Source organism: Corythoichthys intestinalis, chromosome 5, assembly GCF_030265065.1.
Source record: "Corythoichthys intestinalis isolate RoL2023-P3 chromosome 5, ASM3026506v1, whole genome shotgun sequence".
Lineage (NCBI taxonomy): Eukaryota > Metazoa > Chordata > Actinopteri > Syngnathiformes > Syngnathidae > Corythoichthys > Corythoichthys intestinalis.
In genome coordinates this window covers 22860238-22882787 of record NC_080399.1, presented here as the reverse complement: position 1 = coordinate 22882787, position 22550 = coordinate 22860238, and the positions used below count along the sequence as shown (strand labels likewise).

General features: G+C 39.9%; 1 protein-coding gene across 1 annotated transcript in view; it reads left to right on the top strand.

Annotated features, from left to right (window-relative positions):
• Positions 1 to 22550, top strand: part of roraa (RAR-related orphan receptor A, paralog a) — a 436248-nt gene that overhangs the window by 277542 nt on the left and 136156 nt on the right. The window lies entirely within an intron of this gene.

Here is a 22550-nt window from a genome sequence, read left to right as displayed (position 1 = left end):
CTCTTCATCTCTAATTGAAAGTTATGTGGTTATATACATTTTTACAACTTCATAATGTTATGGGAAAGATTTAACAAGAGTATGCAACTGAAGTTGTTTTAGTTTATAGGAAAAAAGTAATCAAAATATTATGACGAATAAAATAACCTGATGTAAAATTTAAATCGGAATGCTTCACGACAAACACTAAGAGAAAAAAATGAATACATTTAAGAATCGTAAGGTCATAATATTACATAATGAACCTTTTGAGAATAATGTTGGAACAGTGGGTAGGGCTCACTGACACAGTTCGTCAGTGGTTCACATCTTACTTAAATGATAGGGATTTCTTTGTGTCAATCGAAACCATTAGTCAGAACGAACCAAATTCACGTGTGGAGTCCCTCATGGCTCCATTCTTGAACCACTTTTATTTAACATCTATATGCTTCCCCTAGCTCAGCTCATGGAACAGTATGACATCTCCTATCACACCTATGCAGATGACACACAACTCTACATTCCTGTGTCCCCGCATGATTATAGTCCCTTAGTCTCTCTGAGTAAATGCATTCATCAAATCAATGAATGGATGTGCCAGAATTTTCTCCAGCTAAATGTGGAGAAGACAGAAGAAAAAAAAGAAAGGTCAAAGATAAACACGCATCTTGGCACAATGTCACTTACAGCTAGCTACAAATCAAGTCAGAAATCTTGGCGTAATTATTGACTCAGACCTAACATTTGATAGCCATCTAAAGTCCGTCACTATTACTAAATCTGCTTATTACCACCTAAATAATAGAGCCAGACTTAAGCGGCTTCTGACTAAACCAGACATGGAAAAACATATGCATGCATTCGTTTTCAGTAGATTGGACTATTGCAACAATATATTTACAGGTCTTGATAAAAAAAATCAGTCAGGAAGCTGCAGCAAGTACAGAATGCTGCTGCCAGAGTACTTACAAATGCAAGGAAATGGGACCACATTACACCGGTTTTGAAATCGTTACACTGGCTTCAAGTGAGTCAAGGGATAGACTATAAAATACTACTGCTTGTCCACAAAACACTTATTGAACTGAGCCCAAAATACCTGCTTGATTTGTTGGATCCCTATGAAGCATCGAGACCCATAAGGTTGTCTGGAACCAGTCTCATGTATGCTCCAAGAACAAGAACCAAGCAGGGTGAGGCAGCATTTATTTATTATGGTCCTCACCGCTGGAACAAGTTACCTGAAGGTCTGAAGTGTGCTCAAACTGTTATCTCCTTTAAATCAGGGCTAAAAATGCTTTTGTTTATCACAGCATATGCGTAACTGTTGATATATTTAAAAAATTCAAGCTATTTGCTTTTATCAATTTTATGTATCTTTTTTTTTTCTTGTTTCAATTGTATTTGTTTTAACTTTCTTTTGATTTAACGTGATTTTTATGAAACATTTTATCTCTGCTCGTAGATCTTCATGTGATGAAAAGCACTTTGAATTGCCTAGTGTTGAATTGTGCTATACAAAAAATACCATATTGGCCCGAATATAAGACGGCCCTGATTATAAGACGACCCTCTCTTTTTCAAGACTCATGTTTGAAAAAAGACTTTTTGAACAAAAAATTCATTTTTATACAGAAAATAATTACAGTACATCCGAAACAAATGATTATAACAATATATTTGAGAGAAAAAGCATGTTATTTTGCCTCATTCAAATCTTAATAACTGAACATTTAAATATGTAAACTAAAGTGCAACACATTCGTAAATGAATGGCTTCTGGTTTTTGAAATGTAAATAAACCAACCTATTGTGATAAAACAACAAAATTGCAATAACTGCATTAACCATCAAAATGAAGTCTAACTGTAACTGTAGTCTTGAAACAAATCTGAATAAGGAAAAACATTGCAATAAAATAATGCAAACTGGTTAAACTTGACAGTACCTGAGATCTGTCATGACAGAACATCGCTTCAATGATATCTGGCGCCATTTAGTGTCGTGAATGGGAATAATGTCTAGACCGCGAATTTTTGACGACCCTCTCTTTTTCAGTCTTATTTCAATGTAAAAAAACACCATCTTATATTCGGGACAATACGGTATATTAAAATAAAAAATATTATTAGCACAACTTTACAGGCGTAAAAGATTGGATTTTATTGGAACTAAAACCTTCATTCCAAAATAATGGTTGTAAAAGCACAAGAAAAACTGCAACATTATGTCAGTTTTTGAGGACGATTAAAAAACAAAGGAGTAATTAACTTCATAAGAATAAAGTCCAAATATTACCCCAAAAAATACAGAAAAATGACAGAAGTGCAAAGCTAAATAAATAAAGATGTTGAACTTGTTTTTGAATGAAATATGGCACTGTAGCATTGAGATGTTTAAAAAATAGCACACTGCCTAAATATGGGAACATATCTGGGTGGAAAAAATGTAAATTATTCCATTAAAATGTATTACACATAAAAACAAATGAATCTTACAAATGAAATGTGAACGTATCAAAAATATTACATACTGTACTTAATTATTTTCACATACCACTAAAGGGTATCCGCGTTCCACCCCACTTTTGGCAATAACTGGATTAAACTTTTTAAGTATAGCAATTACAATGACTTTCATGCAGGAACTTTTTTTTCTCGCTGATTTTTGCAAGCAGGTGTCCACTGTATAGTATAAGGATGTTTCAATAAAATCCCTTAAAGTTTAAAAGTAACATCCCTTAGAGTTTTTGGGGGATAAAATCGGTGATTTCTCATGGGAACAGTTTCTCTAGAGATACGTGCAAACCCGCAAGAGTTATGAGCAAAATTGCAGTTTTTGATATGAAAAACGAATCTCACCACAGACACCCTATAAAAGGGCTGCTGTTATAACATTCTAAAGTAGAGGCATTCTTGGACTGAGGACCGAGACCTTGTGCTCCTATAGTAAAGAAGAATAGCACATGGACCGGCTGGTATTGGACTGCTAGGTGCATCTCTGAACAACCTGACTGTTCAAAGGCTTTTTAGTGCTCTGGAGAACATGAAAGGCATGTTTAAAAATTTAAAAGCCCGATCTGTTCCAGCGCTATGGAGCGGCAGAGGGAAGCAGATTTTTACGTCGCCAGAATTCCCCAGCTGCTTGCTTTGTAAATTAATTAAGATGTTTATGACAGCTGCTTGCACCTAATGGAATGCTTATAGACTCTGCTATTAATTATTACTGCCGGCCACAGCTACAAGCTTAAATATTGCTAACAATGTATGGCTGTGGATGAAGTATAGACTTGATACCAACCTCAGCCTTGGATCCACCTCCAGACTCAGTGATAACACTGAGTGTCAGTGGCTTGTTGCCAAAGTCTGTAATCGCATCATATGTCTCACACGGAAACATTCCTACAAATGTACGACAAATCCCGATGGTGTGGCTGTGTCACAAAGTAAAACCCAACCTGAGAAAGGGCATTTTTATTTATCGCTTGGTGAACATTCTCCTTGTATTATAGGCACATACCTTATCTTTTGTTGTTTTGTTTGCTATTTTTGTATTATTGTGAGTCTGTCTTGGCTGTAGGATGCATTACCTCCCTTTGCCTTCCAGATAAATATGCTGCTTCTAGAGTGAAACATCAGAAGTGCATATCAGGCAGCCATCTCTGCGCTGTGTGTAGAAGCAGCCCTTCCTCTTCCCTTGTCCACTTGTTATCACAGAGCAGTTTTGCCATGAACTATGTGTGACCTCCTAAGCTCGGAGGAAGTTCATAACTTTGCTTCCGATATTGTTAACTCTGCTCTAAAAGCTTGAGACATTGTATTGTTTTCATTAAGACATAACAAGTCGAGCGCCTGCGTGAATGTTAATGCTACTGTGGCTAATTATAGTTCCTCTTTCATGCAACTTCACTGCAACATCGACTTCTGATGCTGCTGTGAAACTGCCTCACGCAGACACTCCAACATCAGAAACCCCAATACAGTCAGCAGTTTTTTTTTGTAGACGGCAATGGTCAAATCAACTTTTTATGACACAAATGTTTCAAAGATAGTTATGCTTGTACAGGTTATTACAGAAGTTGTTCTTTTTTTTTTTTTTTTTTTTACACAAAACAAAAATACAAATAGTTAGCACACTTAGATGCACACAAAATTAAATACTGTAAAAGGCTCGGGTTGTATTTTTTAGTCAAAGCTGTGTTGTTTGCAAAGTCTCTTTTTCCTTATAGCTTTGGGGTTCAGGGAGAAACTTAAATCGTGCAAGTATAAATAAAACATTTTCCCAAGAACAGAAAAATTTGGTCTTTGATTTACATACGTTACACTATGAATATGGATTTTTTTCCAGAATTAACTTGAGATTTATGACATATCTTTTATCCATTTCAATTTCGTCATGGTTGTACAGGACAAACAAAACGTGTCTTTAAATTATTTTTAATGAGCGCCCAACTTTGGAGTTGATAAAATCGTTCAGGTCAACCCAAAACATGTGAGTGTGAATAAAGTAATTTTCGCACTATAAGGCGCACCTGACTATAAACCGCCACCCACCAAATCTAACACAGAAAATGGCATTTGTTCATAGATAAGCTGCACTGGACTATAGATGGACTATATAGACACAGCTGTCCTCACTGTATTATGGGATATTTACACCAAAAGATATCAACTGTAAACACTTTATTTGACAGTGGCATCTCAAGACTGAGATAAGAAAACAAATCTTACCGTGTTTCTAAACAAGCAAGATGGAGCGCAGGCTAGCTTGAGATACATCTTAAACTCTGGTGAGGAGGGAGAGGCGTAGCACATCTCACATGAGTGACACGACCCAAACACGTACATCACAGGTGTCAAACCGATTCCAGAAAGGGCCTAGTGGGTGCAGGTTTGCTTTCCAACCAATGAAGAGGACACCTTTTCACCAATTAGATCTTTTACAAGTGTACTCAGTTAAACTTTGTCAGGTGCTGCTTGTTTCAGCAGGAAGTTCATTGGTTAAACTCTCTGCGCGTTATCGGTTGGAAGAAAATCCAGCACCCACTAGGCCCTTTCTGGAATCGGTTTGATACCTGTGACGTACATTATGAAAATTTGCGCATTGTGAACAAATGACAGAAACAATGTCGCTTTTCGTCTCTTTGTCGTCTTGCCAAACGAGAACTGGGATTCATCTTTTTCTTGTTCATGTTCTAGTCTCCGAAGCCAAATTTTTAGCTCGTCATTGTCGATGAAATATTTTCGTTATCATCATCGTTCACGAAGACAACACTGATTCAAACCTTATAAAATTAAGTGAAAATTTCTAAGGTGTGAGTTTATTCATAAATCATTTTGAAAGCATTAAAACAAATGACAAATGCATTGCATCTAGAGTGCCTCTGCTGTTTGCAAAGGTTTGTATGGTGCATCAAGAAAATCATTGCCTCATACGTACCGTATTGGACCGAATATAAGACGGCCCTGATTATAAGACGACCCCCTCTTTTTCAAGATTCAAGTTTGAAAAAAGACTTTGGAACACCAAATTAATTTTTATACAGAAAATAATTACAGTACATCTGAAACAAATGATTATAACAATATATTCAAGAGAAAAAGCTTGTTATTTTGCCTCATTCAAATCTTAATATCTGAACATTTAAATATGTAAATTAAAGTGCAATCACATTCGTAAATCAATGGCCTCTGGTTTTTGAAATGTAATTAAACTAGGGCTGTCAAACAATTTAAAATCTTTAATCGAGTTAATCACAGCTTAAAAATTAATTAATCGTAATTAATTGCAATTCAAACCATCTCTAAAATATGCCATATTTTTCTGTAAATTATTGTTGGAATGGAAAGATAAGACACAAGACGGATATATACATTCAACATAGTGTATCTAAGTACTGTATTTGTTTATTATAACAATAAGTCAACAAGATGGCATTAACATTAACATTCTGTTAAAGCGATCCATGGATAGAAAGACTTGTAGTTCTTAAAAGATAAATGTTAGAACACGTTATAGAAATTATATATTAAACACCCTCTTAATGTTTTCGTTTTAATAAAATATTGTAAAATTTTCAATCAAAAAATAAACTAGTAGCTCGCCATTGTTGATGTCAATAATTACACAATGCTCATGGTGCTTAAACCCATAAAATCAGTCACACCCGAGCGCCAGCAGAGGGCGACAAAACACCAAAAAAACACAAGTAACAAGTGGACATGACACTGTGCTGTCATTTTAAGCTGTTTGAGCAGGGCATGTGCATTAATTGTGTCAAATATTTTAACGTGATTAATTTAAAAAATTGATTACCGCCCGTTAACGCGATAATTTTGACAGCCCTAAAATAAACCAATATATTGTGATAAAACAACAAAATTGCAATAACTGCATTAACCATCAAAGTGAAGTCTAACTGTAATTATAGTCCTGAAACAAATCTGAATAAGGAAAAACATTGCAATAAAATGCAAACTGGTTAAACTTGAGAGTAGCTGAGATCTGTCATGACAGAACATCGCTTCAATGATATCTGGCGCCATCTAGCGTCGTGAATGGGTATAACGTCTCAACCACGAATATAAGACGACCCCCACTTTTTCAGTCTTATTTCAATGCAAAAAAACACCGTCTTATATTCGGGCCAATACAGTAGTTAGGAATGAACAGCCAATCGACTAATTTGTTGAGACATGCACTAACACTAGTGATGGTGAGATGAAGCCTCATGAGGCATTTCACCACTTGAGCCAATTGGTTCGAGAAGAGGTTCATTTATCGGAGCTTCATGTGTCCACGGAACCACCTACTGGTTAAGTGTATAATCACAGTCATTTGTCTCCCAACCACATGAGTGATTTGTTAATGTGTGTGTGTGTGTGTGTGTGTCTGTTGGGAAGGTATTATTTAGCAAAATATTGTCTGACCAAATCCTCGATGTAGGGGGCAGTACCCCCTGAATCAAAAAAAGGGGGGGGGGAATGTGAAATAATAAAAACATGAAACAAAAACGCTCACATAGACATAAACAGTACCACAGAGTCATAAAAATACATGATATGATGTCTCCTGTAGGTCAGCAGTGCCGAGCAGCTCCCCAAAAATCAACTTACAACAAATTATCCATATAAACGTATGAAATTTTGAGTCCAGTAAGAGGAGTGGCCACATACAGTCACAGGTCACAGTCACTCATGAAGTAAAACCTACAATATATGTATATATATTTTTAATGTAGGCTGTGTATGTGTGATAATAATTTCATAAATAGCATTATCATAATGTGGCAGGTTGTGCAATGTTATTTTTTCCCTGATAATGCGTATGAAGCCGGTATTGCATGGATCCGTGCCGCGCGACGCGATGCAATCCGTACCCTTACCCAGGACAGAACACGAACCCACTCTCACGACACTTCCAGCACGGCAGGCGGATGCTCGGACTACCAAGCCAGGAGCCTGGGCTACCCCCTTTACCTGCCAGCGCACCCACATGAAGAAAGGGAGGTCTCGACACAACGGACTTGTGTGAACCCGTTACACGTAATCAGAGAGAACAGTAAACGTGTTCGCGTAACATGAAAAAGGTTACTGATGATGCTTGTGCAATTTGGACATTTTTGTAGCGACAGGATGGTGGGGATTTTCATTCTGTTTAATTAAAAAATATTTTTTTCCACAGAGAGAAAGTTCTCTTTCTTGCTGTTTTCATACTAGTATCAACTACTGTACCCTTCTCTCAACTCAAACTTTTCACTCTCCAAACCACCTCCAAATTTTCCAAACTCTCACCTGATCACATCACTCCTTCTAACAGCCACATTTTGAGTGCAGCCAAAGGTGTTGATAGACTGTAGCGAGCTGTCAAACCGTGCAGCAAATCTAAAGCACTCCCTGAAGCAATCACGTGGTACAGTTGGGCAGCGAGGCTTCGGACGTCATCATTTTCGGAACCTCCCCTAAATGAAGCAAGCCTCGACACGCGCTTCGAAGGCTCGGCGCACCTCGTGACATCACTAACTAACACTGTCTACTTGTTATTAGAAAATCTTTAATTCGGGATTAAAAGTCAAATGACATCTTTGTTTATTGGTGCTGTCTTTCGATGAACTGTAGTAATGTAATCTCCCACAGGGCATCCTGTGGTGTCAAGTTACCAAACTGTGAGTGGGACAAATAAATAACCCAAACAGGAGTCACTGTGTTGTTGAGGCATTCTTGTACTATGTATCCTTATATCCCTGTAGAACGGAGGCATCATGTTTTCTCTGTGTAGAGCTTTATCCCGTGTTATCCTGCGATTACATTTACATAGAGAATGCACCACGGTGGGGGGGAGCAAGAAATTTAAGCACACTCCACCTGCAACACAGGCAGAAATGTGTGAAATATGTATTCAGTCTTTCATCAAGTCCTTTATCATCCACGCATGGGTTACGCTTGCTTGTCAAGTCCTCTGTTGTGTTAGCTTTCAAAAAAGAAGAGGAGAGAAACTGTGATCTGTGTTCTATTAATCATAGTCCAGCTCCGTGCCTGTCGCCTTATCGCGTCACGTGTGTAATTACAGTATATTTGTGCTCTAAGCATGGCTCCGTTGGTTGAAAATGGAAATTGCTCCATTGATGAACTCCCTACTAATAGGACTACCTTTGATCTGCACGGAGCACGAAGGGGCTCGGAGAACTCACAGGTTTTAATTATGAAATACATGAAAAATAGATGCCGCACTAAGTGCCGAGCATAACTGCAACGCGTCGCAGTGTGCTTGCAAGTGTGCCTCGCCTTTTCTTTCCTTTATGTTTTGCCGTACTCCGAAAATACCCTAATCCTTTCCTTGCCGGCTCGGTGTGTAGAAGCAGCAAAAGACACGTCTGCGATATTAATTAGTGAATTGACAGACGTGTAATTCATCTCTGAGGAAGTTTTCATTACATGGGAGGCTTCATCGGGGTAGTTTGGCTTATTGGCAAGTGCTAAGACTGGACCTAATGGGGCTGCAGTTCCCTCCCATTCCAGCAATTAGAGCCAAGTCCTCATCAGCAGAGCCACGAGTCCACTGTTGTGGGAGTTGGACTCACTGGCCGTGATCCTTCCCCGCAGACCCGTGTTCATTAGACAAGTGCCTGCTCGCTCTGCACTCTGCTGGATGGGAGCTGAGAATGAATGAATGATGGTAATGAAAGGCTTTCAATATAATTCAGAGTCAGCTTTTATATACAGATGATATTAGCTGACATGAGTTTGTCATGAAATTGCTGGTCTCCTTCCCCCATCAGGTGATTATACAACATGAATGTGTACAGAGTCTGTTGACATAACTGCACGCCTCTGCTAACAGATTGTCACTAACTGTCAGCGCACACATCAACTCTTCTCGTCTAATCCCACCTTCTGCTATTTTGGAGATGGTATCAAATGCATGTGGTATTGAATAAATAAAAACTTGCACTCTTCACCTGCTTTAATGACTTAAGCAAAAGCGGCCCTTCGCTGTGGTTTTCTTTAACTACATTGCCAGTGATTCTTCCTTCGCGAGCACACAGAACACAAAAAATGAGATTTTTCTCTTTATTTAACTGCAGCGCTTTCTGAATATTTAAATTCTTCTTAATAGGATAGCCCGAGGGGGAGCATCTATATTGGCCGATATTACAGCCCATTATTTATAAAACGAGCATAACTAGAATTAAAGCCTCAAGAGCTGCATAAATGTGTTCCCTGTTTAGCTTTTGACCTGTGTGGAAATGAATGATGTATTGTAAATAGAAAAGCTTAAACGTTGTCACTTGGGGAAAGTATACGTAGATCACCCGCAGATGCAGAATAACCGCTGACTTGTATAGGAAATGTAAATATGGGATTTGTGATGTTGTGCAAACAACATGACGCCATGTATTCCACTAAGCGCATAATATGGTCAAGGTTTGCCATTTCTATGGGTGATCATTGCCGTCCTCAAAAAAATAATTTGGAATTGTCTATTAATCTAAAGGGTTATTTAGCTGTCTTCGCATTTTGTTGTGTTTTGACAATTTATTGATTACACACGCTAACTTGACTGGTTGTTTTTTGTCATAAAGCTAAAAGAGGGACACAATAGATGGCCAAAATGCAGCCAGATGTTTTGACTAATGTACAGCAGTCGGCTCATACCGACATTTTTAACAAGTATGACAAAAAGTGTTTCCCCTTTGATGACAGAATGGGGAAACTGTGGCAAAATGGAGTGCACTGTGTGTCTACAGCCAGCAGGGGGCTGTTGCTTCAGTCTTAATAATTTGTGCTGATTGCCTAAAGCTGTGGTCCCCAACCACTGGTCTGTGGACCGGTGCCTGTCCAAGAGCCACCCACACGCCACATGAACCTCATTACAGGTAGTACCCGGGTTAGGAAGGAGTTCCGTTCCTAGGCTGGCGATGAAACCGGAATTTCCGCGTGAGTCTGAATTAACCCTTTAAGTACCTCTAAATACAAAGTAACTGTCCAAAAACATGTAGTATACGTCATATTAATAAGATCAAGTAAAAAATAAGATACTGTGAGGTATGTTGTGTTAAATGCAGTTATATTGAATGACTGTTCGGGCTTTAAAAAAAAAAAAAATGTGGGCTTTACTTGCAAGTGAGTCGCTTTGTTGGAGGAAAAGGGTGCTGTGGAAAGAGTAGGGAGGCGAGAGAGGGGAATATCATGGCCGTTCAGGTCGCCTCTCTTAACGCGAGCCCGCTGTCTGAACTAAAAAAAAAACGGGTCGGACTTGCAAGAGGAGTGGGAAGTCCCAAAAAGGTGCATTATCGGCGGCCAGGGAAGAACCGGAGGTTAGGGCGGGCATCACGACTCTCCCAAGCTGAAAAGGGCGCTTCTCGGGTGGGCACATGAGAACCTGAGATGTCAGCGGGTGGGACCTGACGCCGTCAGGAACTGCAGGATGGCGGCGATGCTGCTGGTGAGGCATGGCAAGAACTAGGTATTGTTAATAAAAAAAAAAAAACACGCTTGGAGACAGAATGGCGGACAAGACTTCGGCGTTGTAAAGTTGAAATCGCATAAGTCGGGTACGTCGTAACACAGTGAGTACTTGTGTTCCCGTTTACCTGAGCGTCGATGGCACACCAGGTGCCATCAACGCTCATGTCTGGAGATTAGGAGCCAACAGCGTACTGCACCTCAAGGTTGCGAGATCAGAAAGACAGTCTCAAGCCCAATCACACTGTAAATACCGTAACCCGCCTAGTTCGTCGGGAACACCCCTCTCAGCACTGCTGCACCTACGCCCTCACTGCGCATGCGTTCGTCATACAACAGATACGGCAGCGCACTGTGAGTACATTTCAGAAACTTTTTTTCGTACTAGTGCCACCAGCGCTTGGCGTTTGATAAACAGCGCCTTGGGAGCCATTGGCACACTGTGCGGATGGTGCAAAGCCAGGGCATAAAGGCTTTTTCAGATAGCAGTGCACAGCTTGTAGCATGGAAACCCATTCATTGTGTATGTCGGTCATTCCAAAAATGTGCTTGATTGAGGTTTTCCGAGGATTGGTACGCTTGAAAAGTGGCACTAACACTACGGCCGACAGGCACTCCCCGATGCCCCACGGCCATAGTGCCCTTCCGTTGCCGTAAACCCCCCACCCACCGCTCCATGATGAATAAAAGGTTGGGGACTACTGGTCTACATTTTATCAAGATATCATTTAGAGGGAAGTGAACACTGACTTTTCTGTCTTCCATTTAAAAGTCTCCCTTAAAAAAGTCATATGTAATTCACTTATCTTCATTGTAATGTAATGAAACACTTTTTCTTAGTAAGCTTATGTTGCCTATCAGTATAGTACAGCTGACTACTGTGGAATAAATTAAGATCGACAGGGTGGTCGGCTAAATGTGGTTTGTCTTTATTTACTGTGCAGGCTGTAAAGCTATTGGGTTTCATGCTTGGTTGAGACTGAATCCCTGAGAGCTTACCAGTGGGCTGGAAACCACTCATAAGGAGAGTGCACAGAGGTCTCCTTGTGCCCCTGGCCTGGCTTCGACCAGCATTCTGGTCCTTCCTGCATCCGTTGAACCCTCTAGGAACCAGCTCACACACATAGGGGAATTACTGTTTTGTGTAGCTAGAGCCAAGATCAGAGTGAGCAACATCACAGTAGTGTAAACCCTCATGTTGTGGGTTTCACCTTTACCACTGTGTTGTATAGCACACAACAAAAGAACTAAGTGTTTGTTTGTTTTTTTGTTTTGTTTTTTAAATTTTGAACTGTAGCTTGTTAGTTCACGTCTTTTAACTAGGTTGCACAATTGCTCCAAAATTTCATACCCATTTTCCTCACTATAACAACAGCATGAATCACTGTATGACACTGCTACAAAGTGCATCAATACTACCTCATTAACACTTGACTAGAGCATATAGGGAGAATTAGTGTCACGCTGAAAAAAAAATTGTAGAGGATCTTGACAATGATTTTTTAGTGAAAGCAATACTAAAAGTATGGTGTTTTTTCCAACACCATTGTCAGTGTTTTAAAGTGATTGATCAATAACTACAGAACAGGGGCTGGTGGGTTGGCTCATTGACGGTTAGATTCTTAGAAAATATTTTCTATTTTTTATTGTTTTTTTTTTTTAACAGCAGAATTACTGTGTTAATATTTTTGATTGGTTTCGTAATCATGACTCATCATAAGTGAACTTTTGTCTTTCAACAAAACACTTTTATTCTCAAATTTCTCAGTTTTTTTGTGGTGGAAATGATCCTTTTCATTGCGGCCCTTAAAATATCTACTGTAAGTTTGTTATGCCTTTTAATCGCCAAGCAGTTTATTGTCAACAGTTAAATCTCACTGGGAAACTTCTCTCACCAAGTTATCAAGTTGTATGAGTCATGGATAAATATTTGTGAAACAACAGTGATTCACTCTCTAGTACAGTAACCTTGAGCAAAGGGGTAGTTGAGACTATGTCAAAGCAATGGACCTTGTACCTTTTGTTGCATAGTGCCATTTATTTAGGCTCTCACAAAGGTAAACGTGCGCAGCGATGTCTTACCAATAACAATAGCACTCATCACATGCACTCCCCAAGGTGCAATTAAAATTCCGTCGGAGTCTTCAATCTGCCTCGCAGCCATGCCTGCTGTTTGTCGGCCCTTCTGGGCCGCGTCAATTCCTCTGCTGCAATGTATAATTCACGAGCCACCAAACAACACCTAGGTCTCACCTGGAGACTCACGGGCCCAGCAATGCACAACTGCATGTGCGCTTGAGAGACATGTAGTGGGTGAGGGGCACATGACATGAAAACTTAACTCAGCAAGGACTTTGACAGTGTCAGGGTCACCCTGATAACGTCACCGTCCCCCTCGGGAGGCCTCAACTTCTCTGTGGAAGTCTTGTGTGCTTAGATTTCCCATTACTTTCTCCTTTCAAGACTGAAAGACAATTGTGGTGTCCTCTAAAACTAATTTGGATGTATATCTTCTATTTGCAGACAATTCCGTAGTGATGCGTTGAAGTAACCTGTGGAGTCGCCAAGTGGTTGGTTTTAGTTAAAACCAATTAGAAATGACCAGAAATAACAGCGCCTGGAGACAAAGAAGTCATTTTTCCTTTGTGCCCCCCCAAGAGAGTTGGCCTCTCCATGGATTAAGTGTTTTTAGTATATTAGGGGGCAGCTGATTAGAATCATTATGCTTTTTTAATCATTATATTGCGTGTACAGTTTATAATGATATAATAGCTAATAAGTGTGTCAGTGCGAAAAGGAGGATATCTTTAATGACTATGTGTGTGAGGATGAAACATGGCCCTCACTAAAACAGGAGATTGGAATTGCGCAAAGGTCTTTGAACCCACTTGTATTTTAGGACTTTTGGCTCGGAAAATCTCATTGTAACTAGGGATGGAAATTGATACGATTTTTACGATTCCGATTCCATTATCGATATTGCTTAACGATTCGATTCTTTATCGATTCTCTTATGGAATTGAATTTGGGGAAAAAGAAGAACAAACGTTTTGATTGGCATCGAGTTTGTTTTATCACAAGTCACAACCTTACAAACTCACAACGAGGTCAAAAGAGGCCCAAGGTCTCAATGTTAACTGTGGAAATAAGTGGCAAATACATAACAATGTGTAACATTTACTGAAACACTTTTCTAATGAAAAAATATATTGGCATATAGGTCGTTACTCTGCCTTTGGCAATATGTGTTAAAGTATATTATTTACCATTATATTGAAATGCATGCCTTTTAGTTTTTAGTGTGCTTTCACGCTCAAGTGGGGGCGCCCTTGCGCTTCCTCACGCGAAGAAGAACGCGCTCACGTGAACAAGAGCGCGCTTACAGCCGAAGAAGGAGTGCAGCAACAAAGCACCCAAGCGAGTGAGCGAGTTAGTGAGAGAGGGAAACACTGCTACGAGCCTACGTTCTTTGTTTGTAAAATATCTACAAAGGCAACGCCTGTATGTATCATCTTTTGTGTTGTTGTTGTGTGTTTCCACTCGCAATCGGACACTTAAATCCAGTTGTGTAGTGGTTTGACGATGTGCTAATGCTAGCGAACGCATACTAACCGTTTGTGTTATTACTGTATCAGCAGCTAATCATAGCTGATTTACGTTGATGCGAACCTGTTTGTTATTGGGGACGAAATTGATTTGTTTCATTTCTATTTTTAGTTTCACTCTTCAAGTGATGGTGTCATAACGTAGGCTGAATAAAGTCAGCATATTATACCAGCGACTTCTGCATCGTCATTTGGGAGTTTAGCTCGCTGTATAGCCAGGACTGAGCCTTTGCGTCTCGGTGAGGACAGTACAGTCGTATTCCGTCCCGATGCAGTTATCTCCACCTTGCAATGACTGCAAGTTGCTTTGTTGCAATTTTTCCTCATGAAGTGAAGACACACTTTCGAGCGTTTGAAACTACGTGCTGTCATTGTTATGTTTACGGCTGCAATGCTTGTGCTAAACCATCGTAACCTTTCATTTTCACCCACTTTCCTGGTGAAGTGTAGCCAAACACTGGAGTGAGTGGTTCTTGGCGCCATGCTAGTTTGATGCGTCTGGACAACAAGACACGTCACGTCACGTCACATCACATCACGTCATGTTACGTGACGACGCAATACGCATCTTTAGGAATCATTTAAGGGATCGTTAAGGCTTTATCATTGTGATGTCGAGGCCTCGAAACACTAGGAACCGGTTCGGAATTGGAATTGGATTTTGATTCCCATCCCTAATTGTAACCTACTATCGCTATGTTAACAATTAGATATTATAGGTACATGAGGTGATTTGGAAGAGAAATTTACATTCATTGTCATAATTTCTTCACTGTGATGTTGTATAAATCTATTAGGAAAATTCACCAGTCTGTGCTGTCGCAAGGACGTTGACTGATGTTCTCATTTTTCCATTCTCTGAATATTGAACCCCAAAGCTGAGCCACAGAAATTTCAGTAAACAAACAAAAGCGATGTTATTGAAACAAGGGAGCACAGTACCGTGAGAGACCACAGCACTAATGGGAAAAAAAACATCAATAGTTAGTTGATGCGGAAAATAATTGGCAGAGAAAAAAAAAAACTCGGTTGGGCGAAGCAGAGATTGGAATAAGACACTGAAACTTACTAATAGGCTATAATTTAGTACATACTAAATGACAATAAATATGGAGGAAACACAGTACAGTGGTACCGCTACATACGAAGTTAATTCGTTCTAGGACCTTGTTTGTAAGTCGTAATGGTCATATGTCGAGCAGGATTTTCCCATAGGAATACATTATAATTCCATTAATTCGTTCCACAGTCCAAAAACCTACACTAAATCCTTAATATATACTGCTGGTACTATTACAAATGGCAATCACACATAGCAATAATACTGTATAATAATAATGATAATAATTAATCATTCCTATAATAATGTAACGAATCATATTCTAATGTGGCGGATTTGTTTTGCGTGCTGTACCTGAATGCAACGCGTAGCTGACGTGGCAGTGATATAGAGAGTGCGGTAAAGATTTTACTTTCTCTTTTCGGGTTTGTTGGGGACTTGGCGTCAACTGCGGCGGACAGTATGCATGTTGTGTTGCACGGGTTCTGAAATAAATGGTTAAAAACCTGACGAAGCTGGCGATTTATTTGGCGATGTTAACCACAATAATAATTGTTACCTTAAATTATAAAGACTGGCGGAGGTCAGAGGACCGTTGAAATTATTCTATGGCCGTATGTATTGTTGAACCAGTTCACGGACGCGCACAGCACTCTCATATTTTTTTTATCATTTGCATCTTCATTGTAATGGTAAGCCTCACTTTTTTCTTTTTTTTGCCACCTGCAATAACGTTCTTGGAACCCATGTTGATTTCTCTCTCAAGCAAATCCGCCGTGCAAAAAAACTGCAGCACTGTCATAAATCGTCATATTTCGAGCATGTTGTTGGATGTAGAAACAAATGAGTGAGAAAGTCAAATTTTTGGTCGGAGCTCAAAAAGATCGTGTGTTGAAGCGATGTACAGTATGTCGTGGTGCCACTGTATAAGCAACAACAAAACTAAGAACTACAAACTGTTTATATGTTGGTTGTATATAGGCTGTATACTATTACAAGGAGAACAAAGAAATGACACATTTAGAACCGTTTAGACAGTCGACCAATACGAAGAAAATAAAAAAATAACTACACAAGACAAGACCGAGGTAAATTTAATTACTTATTAATTAATTACAAAGGCAAGAACAAGGCAAAGGCAGAGCTGTCAACATTTATGAGTGATAAAACTAGCTATGACTACACAAAGGCAACCATCTTGCTGTAGGCCGCAAAACAATGTGGACTAAAAATTTCAAAGTTTTTTTTAGTTATACTATGAAATAAGTATTTATAAACTGATTTTATAGTGAAGAACTTACCTCTTCCTATGCCATGTATTGCATTTGTTGACTTTTAATGCACTTCATTACTTGTGTGAAGAGGGTTTAGTTCTGCTTATTTTCTTAATTCTATCTTCAAGAAAGCACTTCTAAGGGCCGTAGACTTGGTACGGAGTTGCAGTGACCGCATTCCTCCAGTGGCTTCTCCTGCCCATCGTTTCGAGAGTTGTGTCCTTGTGTGCGTCAGCCGTAGAAGGGTGGCATGTGGAGCAAGCAGCAGAAAGTGAGCCTTCCTGTCTCCCCAGACTGAACAGTGAATGAGGATAAGTGAGGAGCGCCAGTCAATGAATCAAGCAGCAGGAAGGCAGCAGCCAGGAGGCGTGGGGGGGACGAGTGTGACGTCCCCACGGGACGGCTTCGCATTAGGAACTTCCTCGTCTGTGTGTTTCTGGCACAGGTTAAATGGATCGCTCCCATTAGCGCGCTGAGAGGACAGCTCCATTATATGAAGGAGACTGTAACTTTGAATGTCACGGTGCAACAAGCCCAGAGCACGCCTCGTCTCCCAGGGAGGCAGGGTGACAATAACCATCCATGATAATCATTCCCTGTCAGGCTTTAAGAAAGCTGAAATTATGACGTACAGCCCGGCGTGCGCCTCAGAGTTCATTACAGGGCTGTCACTTTGAGTCGCTGGCCGTGGCACACTGCTCCGGAGCCGTCTGCAGTGTCGTTCCTGCCAGAGCCCACACTCACTCTTCTCTCTTGTCTATTTGGCATGTTTACAGGATGTGTGCCCCCCCCCCCCCCCCCCCCCCAACCTCTTGAAAATAGATGTGTTGGAGGTTAACCTTCAGTCACCTGCACAGTACTTCGCTTCCTCCATAGCTTGAGCAAAGTCTCACGAGACTGATGCAGGGGAAAATGTGAGTGATCAAAGGCCACAGTGTGACAACTGCCCCTCCTTCCAGTGTGACACCTGCTAATATACAAAAATTAGTATTTTCTGTTACTAGCCAAAATTTGAGTTCCAAATGAGCTTTGGTTCAAAGTTATCGTCGTTACCAAAAACAGTAAAGCTAAGAGCTAAAAGCTAAAACTGAAAAAACATTTTCAGAACCTAGTTAAAATGAGAATTTGTTTGTAAACAAATGATAATGAACTAAAATGGCATTTTATGCTTATAAAACTAAAAAATATATACAGTATTGTGCAAAAGTTTTAGGCAGGACACCTGCCTAAAACTTTTGCACAGTACTGTATATATATTTTTTTCATTATTACATTTATTAGGATCATGGAAGCTTCCACTTGGGTAAAATATATACATACAGTATATCCTGTATATACATAATATAATAAAAATATACAGTACTGTGCAAAAGTTTTAGGCAGGTGTCCTGCCTAAAACTTTTGCACTGTACTGTATATATAATCATTGTGAAAATGTCCTCCAGAAACTCGGAAAAACTACGAAAAACAAACCACTGTGAAAATTCCGTAACTCCGATAACTCTCCTGCTACAGAACCACTTGAGTGAAGTAGGAAAAAAGTAGAGCCACAGTTGCTGATTCATTAGCCGGGCTAGCTAAACAAAACTTCTATATCTAGACAGGCAGATCCACTAATGCTTCCTCATGGAAACACTTAATGGAACACAGCATTTAAGTACAATACATATAGACGTGTGCCGGTTATACCGTGGTATGAAACGTCAAAATTTGAATACCGCAAAATTTTCCGTCATACCGTCCCTAAGGTGTTAGCTATTTCTTATGTCTCAAAAATGCATGGAGAAATCCCTTGCTTGCAGCTGTAAGGCTCAACCCTCCCCCACCGGTTGTTGCTCAGTGTCAGTGAGTCAGCTGTGCTATACGATGGCTAGAGGAGGTGAAACTCCTGAACTTTTTCCGCCATCGAAGAAAACGAAAACGCTGTTATGGGAATACTTCAGCTTCAGAAAAGTTGCAGACGGCTGCGGCTTAGAGGAGGGGGGCAGACCAACATGTAAAACATGTTTGCGGAGGGTGGCTACCTAGGAAGCAATACCTCCAGTATTGTTTCGCATTAATACAGAATTAAAGGTTAGTAATCACTGTCATGAATGTTTCCCACAAGCTACGAGAGTTAAAACTAGCGTGTTTTGTGTGTCGAGCGGAGTTAAAACATGTGTTTTTTTCTCTCTGGCACCTGTCTGTGTTGAGAAAGAGAGTGTGTGTATAATGTAAACATGATACAAGCCATACACACGTGCTTTTTATGCTTTTTAAAATAATTCAATTATTTTTGTTCTGATGGTAATAATGTTGAGCTGTGGCTGTGGGTTTAGGCTCACCTAAAGGACTGCATTCATTTTAATTTTATTTAGAATTTTAAAAAATATATTTTAACATTATACTTATGTTCCAATTTGCTTTGTTTTGTTTGCTTTGGTATGAAAAATATAAATCATGTTCAATGGAAATTTATTTGTTTTTTTTTGTTTTTTAACCCAGATATCTCAAAGTAAAACATTTTTAACTGTAATTGTAATATAGTGAAACCATGATATTATGGCTTATGGTTATCATACCATCAGGCTACCATACCGGCACATGCCTAAACAGATACCTGCCTTACTCTTCTTGTTAAAAAAATATAAATTAACTGCAAAGAAAAGTGTTCCTCTGATTCAAGGTATGTTTTTTTACCGGCCTGGTTTAGCAGCCAAGGAGAGTTTCACCTCCAGACTTACCTCTGAACCTGCCATCCAGTAGAGAAGACATGAGCTGGCAGCCATTGCCAATGTCAGTGCCCACAGCTAGCGCCTTCTTTCTCACCGCCTGACTCATTATTTGGCTTTGTGGCCCTTTCTCCTTGCCACCTCCAATCACATGGCTGTGAATGACACTTAGAGGAGGAGGAGACGCCTCTCAAACACCTGGTCATCTTCCCCTCAACTGCATAGCAAACACCTTTTTGTAACGCTTGCTGTGTATTTTAGAATGCACTATATTTATTAGCTGGGTAGTTAAACAGGTGTTTCTCTTTTGTTCTTGTTACATTTAGGGGCACAATCTTATTTCATTCTCTTTTTCCATATGAGCGTTATTTATTTTTATTTTTTTTGCCAAATAAGTTCAAACTTTTCCACTGGCAACGCTTTACAACATTCTGCATTTATCTATTTCTCTATTCTAAAGCACAAGTGTGAGGGCAGGCACGTATGCAGAGCACAGATTTGATGTAATAGACAATGGCTGCAGTGTGTGTTTAAAGAGAGTTGGTGCATTTGACAAAACAAGCAGATTTCAATCAACGATATTTGGGATTTGTATGAATATGACTCTTCACTACATGAATGAATATTGAATGAAAAAGAATGATTACTTTTTGATGACAATATTTATCAATAAAGCAGTGAGCGTCTATGCAATGCTGACAAAATATTGCACTGAAAATTGTTTCACAACTCTGATTTTATTGTAATACTAGTAACATATCTGTAATTTTGCTCACTGTATAATTAGAACAGTTGGTGAGAACAGAAGGTTTTGGCCCTGAGCAGTGGGACAATGCTAAAGGTCCATCACAGTCTGTTGGGCCCTTAGGTGACTCCTATCCCTCTTTCTACTTTGTGGAGTTGCTATCAGTTATGTGTCTGTCTATTGAAGGCTCAGGGCCTTATTTGTCTTCCCCCTCATTGCACTTCCACTTGTTTCCTCTCAAATGTGTCTGAAACATTGTTATCTCGGGCCAGACGCCTTTTTCAGCGAGTTATTGAATCATGTCAACTTGCTGTCCCCCGAGTTTGCAACGCAAGCTGTAGAAAAATTAGCTATTGCTTCCACATGACAAGTGGGATCTATTAGTGTGCTTTCGTCCTGCAAAGCATGAGCATCAAGTGGGCCGCCGGGGGACCGCTGTGCGCTCATCTACGTCTGGCTCCTGAGGCAGTGGAGCGGTGTTGCGATGCCAAGAAGCCGGCAGAGTTGCATGACCAATCGAAGTGGCTCATTGGGAAGCTTGACAGCAGAAGACACTAAGGCCCTGGCCCTGTTCACCCAGGTCCGAGGAACACTGGTCTTATTTTATAGGCAGACATCAGTGGAGTACATGTGAGATAGTTGAAGTTTGCACTATCATACACACTGAGATTGTGTTTGATCAACCCATCCATTTGACCCACCAGGTCACAAGCAAGCTTGGGACTATCTATATCTGACTGGTGGGAAGCAGGGCACACTTTAAATGGATCACCTGTCTATCACAATCACCTTCTTCTTCGCAACAGCCAGCCGTTCACACACACGTTCCAACCTACAGCATTTTTTAGTTAGAGAAAAAAACATAAATGTAATAACGAGGAGATAGTACCTTTTCTAATAGGCATTACTCTAACACACTTAATATAATCAATCAGTAAATAGTATCCTTTCTCGTATTTACTGTTTGACTGTTTATATTACTCTAACACACCCATTATAGAATAAATAGCACTTATATATATATATATATATATATATATATATATATATATATACAGTACTATGCAAAAGTTTTAGGCAGGACACCTGCCTAAAACTTTTGCACAGTACTGTATATATATATTTTTTAATTATTAAATTTATTAGGATCATGGAAGCTTCACTTGGGGAAAATATATACATACAGTATATCCTGTATATACATAATATGATAAAAATATACAGTACTGTGCAAAAGTTTTAGGCAGGTGTCCTGCCTAAAACTTTTGCACAGTACTGTATATATATACTTATGTATAGGGTATAAGAGATAAGCAACGCCTTCTTATCACGGAAGCCCAGTGTGTGCATCATACAACTGACTGAGCAAGACTGATGCACTAACTCTCGCAATCAGTTCTCGCGGATAGTCCAGAACAAATGGTGGGACACTCTGTCCCAAAACAAGGAACACCAGAGAACGCCCGATATCCAACTGATAACACAACTGACAAGACTCCAGGAACCCCTTTGACGCTGAGGTGGCAAAATCCACGACACTCGTTGCCCGGACAACAGTAACTCCTGAATCCTCCTGTCCAATCCACAAACAGACAATAATCCTAACCACACCCTTCTTCCTGCCCACAGCCTGCCCTGCGAGCTTCAAAAGACTGAATGTTTAACGAATCGTGGTCATTTTTTTCTCGGGAACCTTTTGTTGACTTCTGATATGGATATACCTTGGAACGAGTTTTTTTCCTCGCCTGAGTCTGTGTCTTTTTCGCATTTTTGTTTGATCGCTGTCGACCCGAATAAAGTGTCAACTTGTTCTCGGTGAGCCTTCGTTAAACCTTTCAAAATGGAGTCAATACAAAGGGTTAAGACAAAGGTGAATGCGGTCATTTTGGCTTTCTGGCCGGATTGTCGGGGTCTCAGCCCAGGTCATTGGAGCTGTGCCAGCGCAGGTCCGGCGGTTAGGCTGGCGCAATTCCGACGATCTGGCTAGAAGGTCAGATTTCTTCAACAACTATGCGAAGAAACCTTAGTCCTTAATCTTTACAGAAACCACATTAACCACAAAAACTGGTTGCAAATGTATGGATTATATTAAATACATTTAGTAAAACTGTGTTGGAAATTTCTCTTGCTAGTTTTGTCCTGCACAATTCACATTTGTGATAGTGCCTTGGTCCAAATCTGGGAGGAGATCTCCCAGGATGCCATCCGT